This window comes from Meriones unguiculatus, chromosome 1 (assembly GCF_030254825.1).
Source record: "Meriones unguiculatus strain TT.TT164.6M chromosome 1, Bangor_MerUng_6.1, whole genome shotgun sequence".
Lineage (NCBI taxonomy): Eukaryota > Metazoa > Chordata > Mammalia > Rodentia > Muridae > Meriones > Meriones unguiculatus.
This window is the reverse complement of record NC_083349.1, coordinates 42,550,121-42,567,293: the sequence shown is the minus strand read 5'-3', so window position 1 is coordinate 42,567,293 and position 17,173 is coordinate 42,550,121. Positions and strand designations below refer to the sequence as shown.

Below are 17,173 nucleotides of genomic sequence, written 5' to 3'. Positions count from 1 at the left end.
CTTTCCAAACAGCATTGATTGAAAAGTATGATATGGACAGTGGCTTAGCACGTGAATGTGAAGCCAGATTCCAGCAGCTCTACCATTCCCTACAACCCAGAAGGCCTTGGAGAAGTTCCTTAATTTCCCTGAGCTTCAATTTCCCAATAAAATGTATAAAAATGTCCTATCAGGGCCTCCCCTTCAGCTGTCAGGAGGAACAGGTGAGTTTCAAGTGCTATGGTAGTATTAAATTTCATCACTGTCATTCAATAATTTTTATTTTATTGGAATACTTAGGTAAAGAATTCAAACTAGGTATCATGGGTTTCTATTAAACCCATGTTTGTTGCTGCTGCTGCTGCTGTTTAAGAATTAAAAGAAGCTAGCTAGAGAGCAGGATATCAGTCTTCGGGATGTAACATTTGTGGTGTCAACCAGCCTGGAGCAAATTAAAAAATGGGTGATACTAAGAAAGGCAAGAAGATTTTTGTTCAGAAGTGTGCCCAGGGCCACACTGTGGGAAAGGGAGGCAAGCGTAAGACTGGATCCATGGTCTTTTTGGGTGGAAGACAGGTCAGACCACTGGATTCTCCTACACAGATGCCAACAAGAACAAAGGTATCACCGGGGGAGAGGATACCTGATGGAGTATTTGGAGAATCCCAAAAAGTGCATCCCTGGAACAAAAATGATCTTCACTGGAATTAAGAAGAAGGGAGAAAGGGCAGACCTAATAGTTTATCTTCAAAAGGCTACCAATGAGTAATTCCACTGCCTTATTTATTACAAAACAAATGTTTCATGGCTTTTAATGTGTACCATAATTTAATTCGTACATCAAAATTCAGATCATGAATGGTTAACAATGTTTTTGTTGGACAGTTCCAATTTAAGTAAAACTGACTTGTAGCAAAGTGGGTATGACCTTTTTTTAAAATAACAACCCAATTGTATATAGACTATCACTGCTCTCCCTTACTCAAGATAAGATTGGACTTAAGCAGTAATGTTCTACTTTCCACAAAGGTGGGGGTGTCACCTCAAACCTATTAAATGGTTTGTACTTAGATTTATATAACTTGGCATGTGAATATGTTTAAACACAGGGAAAACTCTATCATTGTCTCACAAACAAGAAGACTCACCTGTGTTTCAATTTGTGCTCACTGGTCTGTTACAGGCAGTGGCTAAACGTCAGGAAGCAACTGTCTGTTCTTGATGATGCTGTTTTAATTAGAATTCCCTATGTCAAGGACACTGCCTTTTACCACTGAAAGGCACTGACTGCGGTTTGTGTAAGATATCAAATAAAGAGTATTTAATACTTAAAAAAAAAAAGATTAAAAGAAAGGCCTGAGAAGATGCCTCAGTAAGGTGCCTTCTGCCCAAGCAAGCTGGTGTGAATACCGACCCATAGCACCTATGTAAAGAGCCAGGTACGGTGGTGGTGTAGCCCCGTGATCTCAGTAACTAGGGAGGCAGAGATCAGAGGATCCCGAGGGGCTTGCAGGCCATCCAGGTCAGCCAATCAATAAGCTTCGGGGTGATGAGAGACCCTGCATCAAAATGTAAGGTGAAGCAGCAACTGAGAAAGATAAACAGATGACAGCCTCTGGCCTCATACAAGAGTGCCTGTGCAAGTTTGCACACATGTACACTCACGCATACACGCATGCACATATGAACCTACACACGAGAGAATTAAACGATACATTGCACATAGTATTGTGTCAAATGTTATATGCAGATGTACTTACATGGATTTACTAGCTAGCCAAACCCTCTTTTAGCATGCAAATAAAACCCTGCTTTGCTCATCAGGTCTATCACTGAAATCTAGTCGCTGAGTGATATTCAAAGGAACTTGATGATTCTGCAACAAAAGTGAGTGATCACTACCAACTTTCATCGATTGTTTAATGTTTATAGCTTCACTTTCTTTTGATTCACTGCTTCAGGTCGCTTTGTGCTCTCATCATGGTCATTTGCATGAGACAGGCTAAGCTAATCTCTTTTCGATTAAAAAAAAGATCATCTTTTTTTTTTAATTCTGCTCTTATTCATTTATCAAAAAGGGAAAACAAAATAGAGCAAGTGATATTCCATTTACAGGCACCGGTTGCTTATAGATTTTTTTTTAGTTGGTGCAGTTTGTCAGGGTTAGCTCACTAAAGTCTCCAAATGTCAGTGAATCATCATCATTAGCTCCACAAGGACCTTTCCAAGAAGTACCTGCAAGCAGGCTCGTGGATGTCAAAAATTCAGGTTGCTGCATGAATGAAGAACTTTGCCTCGCCCCCAACACTCCACCTGCTTTGCAACCATAGGGAAAATGCAAAAATGTGGCCATGTTTTCTCCCTACAAAACCATTTACTAATTGTCCAGTCATCTTAAAGTAAATAGCAAACTGTTAGCCAAGAGTTTAGATTGTGTGATTCTGGGCAGGTTCCCCCACTCTGTTCCTGGATCCTCCTCCATGGTCCAGCAACATTGTCCTGCACATAGCTCCAACTGGCCAACCTCCAGCAGGTACCAACCTTGTTTCAAGGGTGAGCAAGATGCAGATCCATGCCTGACACACTAGAGACAGCCACCTCTCCGACCAGATAAACATCTACCTAGTGTGAGGTGAGCGCCATTTTCTGTTAATCAACATCACTTTAAAATCCTTAAAATGTTATGTAAAATTTGCTTCTTCTAGGCAAACAAAATTGGTGGTTTTGGGACACATGGTCTATCTTTGGCTGGTCTCTAGTTTCGGTCTCTCTATGGGTTTTTTCTGGTCAGTTATTACACTGGGGAATTTCTTAGGTCTGGTAAGAATTTATTTGAAAGGTTTTAGCCTCAGACCACAAAACCCTTTGCCTGGTGTACCCTGTGAATTACACTGTGTGTGCTATCTCACTCAGTCACTAACTTACACAGGATTTAAGACCGTCATTGCCAGTTTGCAAAATAGTTGTAAGCACACAGTAAAAATATTCAAGACAGAGCTGGGCATGATGGCTCACGCAGCACTCGGGAAGGCACAGACAAGTGGATCTCTGTGAGTTCAAGGCCAGCCTGGTCTACAAAGTGAGTGCAGGACAGCACTATATAGAGAAACCCTGTCTCATAATACCAAAAACAAACAAAACAAGACAAACACATCAGTGTCAGTACTGATCTGTTTTATGTTCAGAAACTCTGTCATTGGTGAAAGAGGAACCTCCACCCACACCTTAAGAAGGATGAGTCCAACTGCACAGAAACCAAAGACAGCAAATGTTACCTTTTGTGTTTAGTCTGGAAATGTTTGGGGATGGTTGCAGCTCGGTGCTCAAAGGACCTACCCAGCTATCTGCCCTGGGGTCCAGTCTTGCCACTGTCAGGACCACACTTTTCCTCCTTACCTTCTCCATCACATCTTAGTTTTCTAGTCTATAACCAGTACCTCCTCTGAGGGAAGGCTACACACTCTGAAGACCACATCAGATCACAGGGTGAATGTACTTCACTGATCTTTACAAAAATAACCTTACTCTTCGGAAATCAAGATGTGGCTCTCTAACAACGGCACCCTTTAACCTCATTGCCAGATCTCATTCTGACATCTAATTTTGCCAGTGTGTGCATGGATGTACACACTGTATTTTGCAAGTAAGGTCTTTCCTTTTCAGGCAACAAAGTACCTGAGGGCAATGTGGAAGAACATTTATCCCACTCTATGCCTGAAAAGTATTGTTGCTATCTGTCCATAGGACCAAGAGAGTGTCAGTATCACATCTCTGAAAACTAGTGTAAACTCCTGGAAAGAAAACCTCATGGGTGACAGCCAGACCTTGAAAGCAGCCTAGAAATTCTCTAGAAATTCCAGTGGCTAGAGAATGGGTGCAGAAAAACCACAAAATGAAAAGACCTTTAACCCTATGCTTTCCTTTTTATGCATGCATGAGAATGATTCTTAAAACACCATGCAGCAGTAAGTTTAAAATGAACTCGTTCCACAAAAGTGAAACCCATGTGTGAGTGATAAGAACACATAAAGATATAATTTAAATTTAATCGGAGAAGTTTTCTTTCTCTTAGCAATATAATCTCGCAGCACACCACAATGCTTCAGCCAGCAACAGGCCATGGAAATAGCAATGGTCCCATAGGATCAGGTTGTCTGGTAATGGCACAGCCATCTTCATATCTGTATGAAAAATTATGATATGTCACACAGTAGCAAAAGTTGCCTAATGATCTTTCTTGGGATATATTCCCAACATTAAAAGATGCACACGTCATGTCTAAAATAGTGACATGACTTACATGCAAGTGAGTTTTACAGAAAAAAAAACGGTATTTCTTTGATAGTTGCCTGATTGTTCATTCACTGATTGATCTCAACTATAATTCTGCTTTTGTAATTATTTATTTAATGTATGTTTTTCCGACTTCTGTATCAGTAGGGAGTTGGTGCCTTGAATAAAGTAAAGCATTCTGTGGTAAGTTTTAGTGAATAAGTTGAATTAATAATACATGATAAATAAAGTGTGACCAAACCTTGGTTGCTGGGTGCCCAGACATCACCTGGCATCTTGCATGTCTGTTTCCTGGTTTCCAGAACTAGAGCTACAGGCAGAGTTTGATTACATATGCGTGTTACCTGATGGCCTGGTAGATTTGTTTTTCTAAAGATAGGTAGGTAGGTAGATAGATAGATAGATCGCTAGATAGATGATAGATAGATAGATAGATAGATAGATAGATAGATAGATAGATAGATAGATAGATAGATAGATAGATAGAACTTTAAAACCAACAATTTAAAAATCAAATGCCTCTAGGCGGCTTATGGGTCCTTGGACTTACAATCTGTCACTCTTTTCCATCTACATTTTTATTTGGCTCTTGAAGGCTTTCAGTTTCTAATGTCTACTCTGTGATTTTTATATTGATACCCAATAATCATGTCTTCATGTAGCTCCACCCAAGAGATTCCTACTGTGGGTGGTCAGGTTTGCAGGCTGCACAGTGGTCCGGGGGTAATTCCTTAGCAAATCCCTTTTTGACTGCGGCAGGTGGGCTGCAATGCCAGCTGCTGTCCACAGGTGGCAGCGGTCCTTCACTGTGGCAAAAGCCTAAAAGGCCAATGTTCTCTCTGAGCTCCCAAGCCTGGAACAGGAAATGACACCTGTCTTGGAGCCACTGACTTCATCACCCGCCTCCTCTTTTCTGGTGCTTATCTGCCATGTTTAGATGGGTGAATCAACTCGTGTTCCTGAGCTGTAAACACCCTGTGTTTACAACACAGAAAGACAATGGCAGTTTACAACTGAAAAGATGCTCCCTATGTTATTTAAAACAAATAGCTTCGCCAGCTCTTCAGTTTAAATAAGAGAGCAACAGAGCAGAAAGAAAAGCTGATTTTACTGTTCATTTTACTCCTAATTTTACCTTTCTTTTAGTATTGTTCTGATGTGCTTCTATAGCTCAAAGTTGAATGCCCAGTACACTGGATTACATTTTTAATATTACTTTATGCATGTAGAGACAATAGGAAGAACCCAGTTCCGAAGGAGTTAAAAATTAAACATTATTCTACCTCTAGCCAATGTTTACAGGTAACTTAGCATTGGATAGATACGTATCTAAAAGCAAGAATTTATTATTTTATCTTTCTCTATTTACATCTAGGCTGAGTTTGTTTTGTTTGTATTTCAATTACCAAAGCAATGCAAGAACAGTCCCACAGTGTAAGGATTCCTTTATAACATATGGCAACATTTTAGAGGCTTTTCTGTTAGAATATGATATCACCTACAGCAAGGAATAAGCAGATAATTTTCAAGGGACTAACTTCCCCCAGAGAAAGTTAATCTTGTTGCATACATGACCACTAGCAATGGTGTTTGTCACTGGTGCTTTAAATATTCCCTCGCAAGAAGAATAAAAGATACTCATAGAAGCAGTGTTCATTGGCAACCCATTCCTCTTCAAGCTACATAACACAGGAAATTCTCAAGAAAAGTGTAGTCTGTAGAAGGTATGTATTACTGAATGGGTGCAAAGCTGCTCTAGACAGGCCACATAGGACATCTACAAACTTATATCTGCATTTCCGGACCAGGAGAAGTGTGTTCAAGACAAATAAACCCATCTAGACTTTAAAACAAAATACAACATGATGATGAAGAGTAGATACAAGCCACCTTAGTTTTCTCCTCTGTAGGATGTTTCTTTCTTCTTCAGTATCACTCAAGAATAAAGCAACCAGTGTGTGACTTCCCTTGCTTTGGCTGGGTGGCCCTTCATACTACACAAGTTGCACAAGTCTTGTGTCTGGATCCTCAGCTATAAAACATCTCACAAGCTATGCAGGAACCCCTCATCTATGTAGTTTTTTTCTCTCTCTTTCATTTACCCATTTTTGCCCAGAGCTAGTAGACTACCAGCCTGTCCATCTTCCATAGACTCAGACAACAGTTTGTCTGCAGCTGGACGTAAGGAATAACACATCACCAAGCTGTCTTGTAACTACCACACTGAGGTTAGATTTGGGCATCAGATTCTAACCGATAGCCATAATGCTATACTGTGTGGAAAGGCTTTATGAAGGCGTTATTCCCCTAAACTGCTTAGGGGCAGATCTTTCATATGGCTCATTATCATCCCATAGGGATCCCAAATAAGTTAGCCAAACCTATTGAATCTGAACCACTGTCAAAGAGCCAGAGAATCCTTTGAAGGCATGCATCAGAGCAAGAAGAAGGTACCATACTTGTTATGTCCCTTAAAAGCAAAGCACCCCATTGAATCCTTAGAACTTTCTGTGCTTAGAAGTTTAATGAGATGAAGAAATCTGAATTCATGGGCTAATTTATCTAGCACTCGACTCCCTCCAGATATTAATCTAGGCCCATATGCTTCTAAATCCTGGAGTCTTTTCACTACTCCTTTCCAATGCTGGCTTTACCTGCTTTCTTGTTAAAAACAAAACACACAAACAAACAAATGAAAACAACTTAACTAATTCCAAGACCTAAGAAAGAATGAACCTATGGAATGTATTCTCTCCAATTCTTCTCTAAGGTTCTTTTTTTTTTAATTTTTATTATTTGTTACATTTTATTAACTCTGTATCCCGCTCCTTCATTCCCTCCCAATCCCACCCTCCCTCCATCATCTCCTCCCTGCCCCTTTTCAAAGTCCTCTGATTGGGGAGGACCTCCTCCCCTTTCATCTGACCCTATTTTATCAGGTATCTTCAGGACTGGCTGCAAAGTCCTCCTCTATGGCCTATCAGGACTGCTCCTCCCTTGTGGGGTAGGGAGGTCAAAGAGCCTGTCATTGAGTTCCTGTCAGAAATAGTCCCTGTTCTCCTTACTATGGGAAACCAATTGGTTACTGAGCTACCAGGAGATACATCTGAGCAGAGGTTCTAGGTTATATCCAATAAAAAACGAGGACATCATGAAATTTGCAGGCAAATGGTGGGATCTCAAAAAGATCATTCTGAGTGAAGTATCCCAGAAGGAGAAAGACACACATGGTATATATTCACTTATAGAGACCTATAAGATATGATAAACATAATGAAATCTATACACCTAAAGAAGATAAACAAGAAAGAGGACCCAGGGTAAGATGATCAATCCTCACTTAGAAAGACAAATGGGATGTGCATTGGACGTAGGAAAAAAACAAGAAACAGGACAGAAGCCTACCGCAGAGGGCCTCTGAAAGACTCTACCTAGCAGTGTATCAAAGCAGATACTCATAAGACTCATAACCAAACCTTCGGCAGAGTGCAGGGAATCATATGAAAGTAGGGGGAGTTAGTATGACGTGGAAAGGATAGGAGCTCCACAAGGACCAAATATATCTGGCACAGGGGTCTTTTCTCTAAGGTTCTTGAGGGCTGGAAGGAACTCAATGATATCAGCTGTGGCTTTGGACACAACAACTGTTTATATACAGATTATTCTTTTCCCTCAGTTCAGTGATAGGCAGCCTTGATTTTAACACAAAGGAAATTCTTTCTAGGTTATAACCGCCTGATTTCAGCACCCGTAATATGAGTTATATATTCACTCCTTATGGTCTCAACTAATTAGAGATACCGAAGGACCAGTCTGTACTTGACCACTTGACCACTTGACCAGAATCAGCTCAGGATGTCTGAGTTATAGATTCACTCCTTATGGTCTCAACTAATCATGAGTTATAGATTCACTCCTTATGGTCTCAACTAATTAGAGATACCGAAGGACCAGTCTGTACTTGACCACTTGACCACTTGACCAGAATCAGCTCAGGATGTCTCTACAGCACAGCCTGGAATTCTTTCAGCTTGCACAGCCCACCTGGTCAATGTAGAATTACAATGAAATGAAGAGATTCAGAATACAGATACTATAAGCTTTTCTTCTGAGAGCCTTGGACAGCCTTGCTACCGTGGTGTGTGCTGGTGAGCACAGAACGAACCACTGGACTTTCAAGGAGAATTTCAGATCGACCGCTTCCAAGGGGATGGGCCTATATGTTAGTCTCTTAGATACAGCAATTAAACTAGACAGCCCTGGGTTTCAAGAACCTGCTGGTTGGCTAAGGTTTGATATCAAAAGTAAAATCTTCCTTATTCTATTTGAACAAGGTTTCCTGCCGCTGGAAACCTCCCTAGCACAGCTTCAGCCCTTTCCTTCCTTCACTCAAGAAAGGTGGAAGTGTGAGAAACAACAAAATACTAATGGAAGGACTCCACGACACCCTGTGTGCACTACAAAGGAAGTTAACCCTAATGAAGCCCGCTTTCAGATCCCTTGAGAGTTTCATTCACCAAGAGTGGTTTTGCTCTTTGCTGTTGTTTTTCTTTTCTGATTTTGGAAAAAAAAAAAAAGTGAATTTGAAAAGAACAACTGTAAGAAAACTTCAGATTCATGACCATACTATGTTTTCTGGACTTAGAATTCTGCCAGTAAACAATATACCACCAACATTAACAGCCACAACCCCTCCCTCCATATTCTGTCTTTACATATATGGAATAGTGACAGGCCCACCTGTCTTCAGCTGTCTTCCATATGACCCTGTCTTAGCCTCCACTAGAAAAATAATTTCTAGTAACAACATTTTCTTTGAGATGGCCTGGCTATCATTTGTTATTACAGAGAACATCCATGGAAACTAAAGGGAAGTTACACTTTGACAGAAGACTCAGAAGCCTAGATCCAGATCAATTTCCACTTGTTGATAGTGTAGACAAACTGCTTTAATTAAACATTTGCGAATAATTGTACTTCAATGAGGTCATGACCTAAGACTGTCTATCACCACAAACATGTTACATTTCCTGGTAGGCTAAGAGGAGCCTTGAAGTCTGAGAAGGGAGACCACAGTTTGCTTACACCTTTCACAATCGCATTGCCCCTAGATAACAACTTGGGAGCCCCTTCCCGTCCTCAGTTTCTTCATCTGAAAGAAGCTGCAAACAAAGAGGTTTAAAGTCCTTCAAACATTAACGTATGCTTTAACATATTACACACAATCATATATATACATTATATGTATATACATATATACATATATATATAATATAATGTGAAGCAAAATTTAGCGCAGATTTAAAGACCTGGAACTAATGTTTCTTGATAAGGATCACTCCTAAGTGGTAAGTAAAGCTAAGTGAAGATGCAATTGAGAGAAAATGGAGGCAGACTTGTTATCTGCGCCCCGAGGGCTGTCCTGAAAATTCATAGTACCTATGTAAGTAAGGGGACATTTCCTTGTTTCCTCTGCCTAATGTGAGGAAACAAGTGAGCCCCAGGTTTGCTCACCGTGCCCATCTGTCTCCACCAGCTTTGACAGACTGTATCTATGCAGAGAGGTACTTGGCTCCTAAGGCTCCATGTACAATTAGGGAGGCCTTTTCCAGGCTAGGTGATCAGGAGACCCGCCCAGCCCAGCAGATGGACAGCACAACCTTGGCTCTCCTCAGGTGAGGCATGCTAGAGAAATGGGCTTCCTCATACTCAGGGACTGGTTATCCCACACTCTTTTTTGGCACACTCCAGTGGAAACACCCAATGTCGAAGAGTGAGCACCTGTTACAGCTGCTTATGAATGTAACTCCGCCAGGTTAACTGTCAACAAGGTCAGATGAAAGGAAGCATGGGAGCTGGGAATAACCGGGAGAAAGAGGTGTTTACCCTAAACTTTCCAATACTCTAGAGAGCAAAAATAGCCCTGTTAATTAATAGATGTTTCCTGCTAACACACTTTAGTCTTTCCCAACCTGGGGAACGAAGGAATGAATGAATGATGTTGTTTACCCAGATAAAATAAACTACCTATTACTGTCTAGACACAATGAACCACCTATTCCACTCTGCAGAGCTGAACTTCAGGGCAATGCAGCCAAATTTCAACTGCCATTTTACCAATATCCTGGATCCACCTCTCTCTGTGCTCATTGCTGCAGTGTCTGAATATGGGCATGCCAAGTCGTGTGTGGTCCAACCAAAGTGAAGAGCTTAGGCTGGACCTTGGTTTTTGATGAACCACCATATCAGGCAGTCTGTGAAAAGTTAGCTCACCAGCATTCACTCAGCAGCATCTAAATGACCCCATGGAATGGGCTCTGTGTTAGCCCCTGATAAAAGAGTCTTGAGGAAAGATGGTCATTACAGAACATCCAAAGACACTCATGGTGACTACTAGGACAAAAGTGCCTTCCAGATGCACAGAACCTCTACTCTTGCCTGCTGGAACTGGGGAAAATGTGTGTTTTGGGCATATTAAGAAGATAAGCAGGTCTATGTCTAACAGACTAGCATGAAGATGGAAAGGATGTCAGAGAAGCCTTAAGAAAGTTGATCAGAAGCCAGGTGGGGTAGTACATGCCTCTAGTTCCAGCACTCTGTGAGGCAGAGGCAGACAGATCTCTGTGACCTTGAGGCCAGCCTGGTCTACAAATTTAGACCCGAACAGCCAAGGCCACACAGAGAGACCCTGTCTTGAAAAACAAACAAACAAAAACCAAAAACACACAAAACAGAAAAGAAAGTAGATCAGTAGAGGCGTGAAGACAAGAAAGAAAGACTGGTTCTCGGAGGACAGGGTTCGGAGAGTGGTGACTGATGTCAACAGACTGGCGTCGTTAAAACAAGGGTTCATCTGCTAACACACTTGAAGGGATCGCGATCAGAACTCAAACCTTTGCTAGTGGAGGTCTCCATGTGTCTTCATAGTGCAATAGCTGTACTAGCCGCCCTTTACAAACAGGTGGAACACACAGTGAAAACCCCACCAAGTGGCTTGGTGGAAGATGCAGGGGATTATTGAGAGGAGAAATTGGTACTTTTCTCACTAGGCGCTCCTGAAGGGAAAGGAAAAGAGCTGGATGATTCTAACAGCAAGGCTTAAATGTCAACTCCTGGAACCCCTTAGAGTGAAAAATCCCCCATATAACTGCTTATCTGACCGTCTTCCCTGGCACTGACATGGAAAAGTGGGGCTATCCTGTAATGTGAAATGGCACAAAATCAATTCATTTCACCTAGTTAAAGTTCTCGGTGGAATCGTGCTGCTACTGATAGCTTACACTAGCACGGTGCATGAGGACAGGCAGTGACAGAGGTGTAGAGACAGGCAACCCTTGTGGTTCCCTTCGGGCATGTCCCACCTTCTATTCCTGTCACACACATCACTATAGACTGGAAATGAAGGGCATGCAACAAAACCCAAGGCATACAGTGATGTAACCCTAATAACTCATCTGAACATTTGTTACATGAAATAAGAAGTCTTAAAATGAGTTTTCCAGGATGATTAATAACTATCATCTTTGTTCGACAGCGCCAGAAGACCTCAGGACAACAAAGTACAAAAATATGGCACCATTCCTGCCTGAAATGCTGGGAATTGAAAGCGCCACGAAAACCCTGAAAGATGTCAACAGAAGGAACAATTCCAGTGATTATAAACGACACCTCCCCAAACTTCTCCACACCTTCTCCACCACTTGCCTTGAGAAATCCTTAAAGAATTGGCGGGCTGTGCCTTCCGCTTGTTAATATTGTGGCTAACTTTGCTTCATTATTATCAGGGTTTGATCTTAATCTTACCAACTCAATATTTAGCCCACCGTGTAACGCTGATTGTTTAAAGAACATGTGCCTTAACTGGAATACTGACATCTCCACGATTTAAAAAAAAAAAGTAAATATTTATAATGTATGGTATATTTCCATCCTTAATAACAGTTGGTATAATACCAAAGCTAAATAGAACAGTTCCACTGGCCTTATTGAAAATTCTTCTATCTTCAAGGAAATGAAAAGGTCCCATTGCCTGGCTCTGGTGACAGTGTCCCGAATCCTGATTCTGAATGGTAATATCCATTTCCTAATGATAACCTTGTGTCTCATCCCTGTGGCAACTCATGAGAGCATGTCCTGAATAGAACACCGGCACGTAGTCCCACAGAGGTTTCCAACTGTGAAATCCTTACAAATCCCCCATGCCACATGACCCAGTGTGGGCACAGATCTGCACTCAAAGGCCAGTCACTCCACAATCCAAAAATAATTGCAGAGTTATGTGCAGTATCTTCAGAAATGTCAAAAAAGAATTCACTCATAATGGAAGACCAAATTCTTAGGAGCCTCTCTTCATAGCTCCTTATCTTACACTGTGTGAAGTTGACCCCAAGAATGTTTCTTCACATTGTCAGGGATGTTCAGTCTTTGACATTGCAACTCAATACCATCATCTACAAAGTCCATGCTTGAGAACCATGTAATCAAGTTACAAAACAAAATTGCAAAAAATAAATTATCTCATGATTTTAAAAGTAAGCTTATGATTTTTTTTCCTTAGGCTGGATTCAGAGCCATCATTAGCCATGTGTGGGTCACAGGTTGGACACATCTTCAACCTCCTCAGATTTGGCCACACTAACTTTGATAGCTTTCTTCTTTTCACCCTTTCAGAATCTTCCTCTGGGTGCCTCTGTCTGTCAATCTCTCTCTCTCTCTCTCTCTCTCTCTCTCTCTCTCTCTCTCTCTCTGAATGTGTGTGTGAGAGAGAAACAGAGAGACAGAGAGGAAAAACAATAATTTCACAGTTTAAAAAAAAATCTGTGAAACAAATCAGGCAAGGGAAAGCACAAGTGCAAGACCAGGGGCCAGGAAGGCCTTTCTCAAAGGCAGAGATCCGTTCCCTGTGGTGTTCCTTCAAAAATTCCAGTCACAAGAAGCCTAAAAACAATACTTTTGTTTTCTGAGGAATAACAGCAACAAAACAAACAGATGTGGGTCCCATTCCCATCTTCCTGATCCATCTCCAGAGAAGGGTCTTCTAAGTTTGTCTTACAAACCTTTGTCCCACTCAATGACTGGTTCTTTGACCTCCCCACCTCCCCACTCCCTCCTCCACAGGGAGGAGCAGTACTGTTAGGCCACAGAGGAGGACTTTGCAGCCAGTCTTGAAAATACCTGACAAAAGGGAGTCATATGAAAGGGGAGGAGGTCCTCCCCTACTAGTGGACTTGGAAAAGGGCAGGGAGGAGAGGAGGGAGGGAGGGTGGGATTGGGGAGGGAATGAGGGATACAGCTGGGATACAGAATTAACAAAATGTAACTAATGAGAAAAATAAAATTATGGAAAAAAAAGAAAAAAAAAACAAACAAACAAACCTTTGTCCCGGGAGATCATTTGAAAGCCAAGTTAGAAATTTTGCTATCTTATATCATTTATTATAATTAGGAAAAAAATCTAACATATTAACATCTAAACTCCAAATCTTTGGTTGCAAACTGTCATGGGATCTCTGGAAAATTCTCTTAGTGCAGATGTGTGCCTGCTACCCCAAAGAAAACTCAATCAGGAGATATGAGAACCCTTGTTCTGAAGATCATCACTAAGTTGTTATTCTTAAAACCCTTTTCACCCACCTACCTTTTGCCCTTGACTTCTGCCCAGGCCACCCTTAGCCTTTTCATAATCTGTTCTGTCAGGTGACAGGTGGGTCATCTCAAGGGTCCACGAAGCTGGAAAGAACAGGAGAGGAAAACAAGAAATTTTGTTTAGTCAAGACTTAGGTGGATCTTCACTCCCTTTGCCAGGCAGATAATGTGACATTAGTAAAGGAAACTAATCTTTTCACAAACAATGGAAACAATTTCAGCACAGCATGTAGATATTGATCAAACTATAAAAGAGGCATTAGTTTTATTTACTAAATACATTGTCACTTGCCTGGGCAGCAGCCAGTTAGAACTACAAAAGATCGGAGTTCAACTGCTTTGCATGTTACCCTTCAGGGCAAATTACAGTTTTTCTCCTCTGATCAATCTGTAAATATTTAGTCAGTATTTCAGCACGCTTCAAATGTGAGAATTCAGTTGTCACGTTACTAACTCCTCAACGCCAAACAGAAAAACCAAGTTCTCAAGATGGAGGAGATAGCATTTGCTTGACACACTGAGCCTGGATTACATATTAAATGAGAAATGCTCTTCTCGAGCCAAGTTCACAGGGGAGTAAAGAACAAGTGACCTTCTCAGCCAATGATGCATCCAATAAACCGGCTGGAAATCTGCCCTGTTTGCACACGGAATCAGAAAATAAAATAAAATACAAAGAATGCATCCCATTCTTCTAATTTCTACATCTTGCCGCAGCCATTCTCCCCAGAGCTTTGCTCTAACCCAGTTGCCAAGGAGGCTTGAGGGGTCATCCTCTCTGACACACCATTAAGGATCCTGTGGGCCCTCCTGGGGATAGTCCAAAAGCATTCTGTAGGGAAACTGGCTCCTTCTCCAGGCTCATCATATGGAAAGTATATTTCTCTACGCAGCTGGCAAACAAATCTCTTTGAAGGAGATAGCCAAGAGGCCGAGGTTGGCCCTCATGTAATGAGTTCAGCATCTTTCCCTCTCCCCAGCCTGTAATATTCTTCCTCCCTTGTAGTTATTATTCAATATTTATACAAGCTATAAATGTGCAGAGCACTGCATAATGTCACAAAGAAGGCCAATGCATTAACAATACCTTCTCCTAAGAAATAGAAAGGGACCCACAAGTGACACGCAGAGTTAGAAGCTGCCAACAAGAGTGAGAGAGAGAGAGACTGCTGTATGGCTGGACTCACTCAGTGTCAGGAACACACCTTAAGCACCAAAGCTCCTCTACCCTGCTGTGATTTCAAAGAGGACGTGGCTCTGCCTCTTCTCCGTGGCTCTGCTTTTCTGCACGTGTTTTGTAAACAAAAGCAGACATAGTAGCCTGGAATTAAGACATGCATCATAAACCACAACTCCTATTTCCAGGCTGTATCCAAGGCAGTGGAAAACTTTATCAAGAGACATTTCTAAATATGAGGTCTATAAGCTATGCAATGCCCCCACCAATATTTCCTCTAGCCTACTTAAAAATAAACGGTCCCGATGTTCTCTAACAAGGATCTAAATGGTTTCTCTGCTAAACAGGAAATGGGTGCAATAGAAGGCCGTCAGAAAACTATACCAAGGTCATGTCACCAGAAAATGACAGAGCTGAAGTCCAACACCCCATTCCCTGGCACAAGCCCACAATTCTTCAAGGGCTAAGTTGTTGCCGCTCCCTGTTCCTTCCTTGGTTGCTCTGGGTTTGGGTTTTCTCTTATTTCCCCCAAATATCTATTTATCCTAGGCGTCCCTGAGTACCTTAGCTTCTTTATTTTCCTCTGTGGCTTCTTTGGCTTTTTATTTTTGTTTCTATGTACTTCCTCTGAAATCCTGCCCATAGTCTCTCAAGTTGAAGCCATAAGCCCTTTATGGTAAAGCCCATCACCTCTCACTCCTGCACCGAGGGCAGGGAAAAGGTAACAAACCTTGAAGGCAGGAAACCTAGGGCGAAATATCAGGACTTCTGCCTACCACCTTGTTCAATTCTCCAGCACTATAACTCATCTTTAGTATGAAGGCAAAGACTTATATGTGCAACCTAATATCCATTCTTGTCCATTTTCTACAACAGAGCTTTCTTGCTTCTGTTTCTTCTGAGACCCTGACTAATAAAGTGGTCAGCCATGCTCATGAGGAGTCTGTTGCATCTCCACTCTCCAGTTTCTCCATATGCATTTTCTCAGCCTCATGTCTGAGACCTGCTTTCCATGTCCAAATGTAATCTGCAAAGCTGATCTTTGTATTTGAAATGCATTTGCTCTTAACACCTGTTGCTATGTTTAAATACTAGTCACCACTCCAATAAAATTCCAGTATGGACTTTGCAATCATTTTCCTCCTCATCCCAGCCAGAATTAGCCCCCTCTGGACACAAAACCTTGCCCCGCCCTTCCCTATAAGAAAAGAGCAGAGACTGCATCTTTGGTAGGGCTGCTCTGTTTGCAGGTTGCCGATGAGATCTGGACATGGCAAATGCTCAGCACCTACTAGATGAAGAACAACTGTATCCTACTGTATCTCATTGCTTCCCCATATCTACTGCACATCGAACATCGCCTGCCTTACATTACTACTGCGTCAGTTCATGTGTCCATCCCATCATAGGCAGTAGGTGAAAATATATTAGTAAGCTAGTATTTACATGTCCCGTATTCATTAAAAGCACTTTAGAAGCTGGTAGCGTATTTACTTAGCATGCACAAAGCCCTGGCTTGGATTCCCAGCGCTTCAGGAAGTGGATGTGGTAATACGTGGCAGTACTGAGAGTGTGAAGGCAGAAAGAACTGAAGTTCAAGGTCTCTCCTGGCTGTATAGCAAGTTTGAGTCCCGACTGGGCTATGTTAAACCCTGCCTAAATAAAAATAACAAAAGTATTTTAAATACTAGGTTCATTAAAAAAATATATATATATTTGCAACTCTGAACAGTGGAATGTATTTACTCTTTTGGTCAAAACAAAGATTTATATCTCATAAGGCATGCATAATTTTCCTTTATAAAGGTAAAAAATTAACATACTGAAGGTTTATTTTATACATTAAAAATGTTTGTAACACGCGTGGAACCAAATTTATGTTATTTACAGTCCTTGATTGTAACATTGGACATCGTGATAAAAATTACCACATTGTGGGATGTCTATTGTTCTCAGAATACCTTTACCACAAAACTGAGATAATCTTGAACCTCAAAATATAATATAAATATCTATTACATGAGAAACAATCTTGTTTTCAATGCTAAGTCATCTCTTTGGGAAAGATTATTTTCAAAG

At 41.3% G+C, this 17,173-nt stretch overlaps 1 pseudogene; it reads left to right on the top strand.

The window, feature by feature from the left end:
• The first annotated feature begins 438 nt into the window (after positions 1 to 438).
• On the top strand, positions 439 to 768 carry LOC110540681 (cytochrome c-like; annotated as a pseudogene).
• Positions 769 to 17,173: the final 16,405 nt, after the last annotated feature.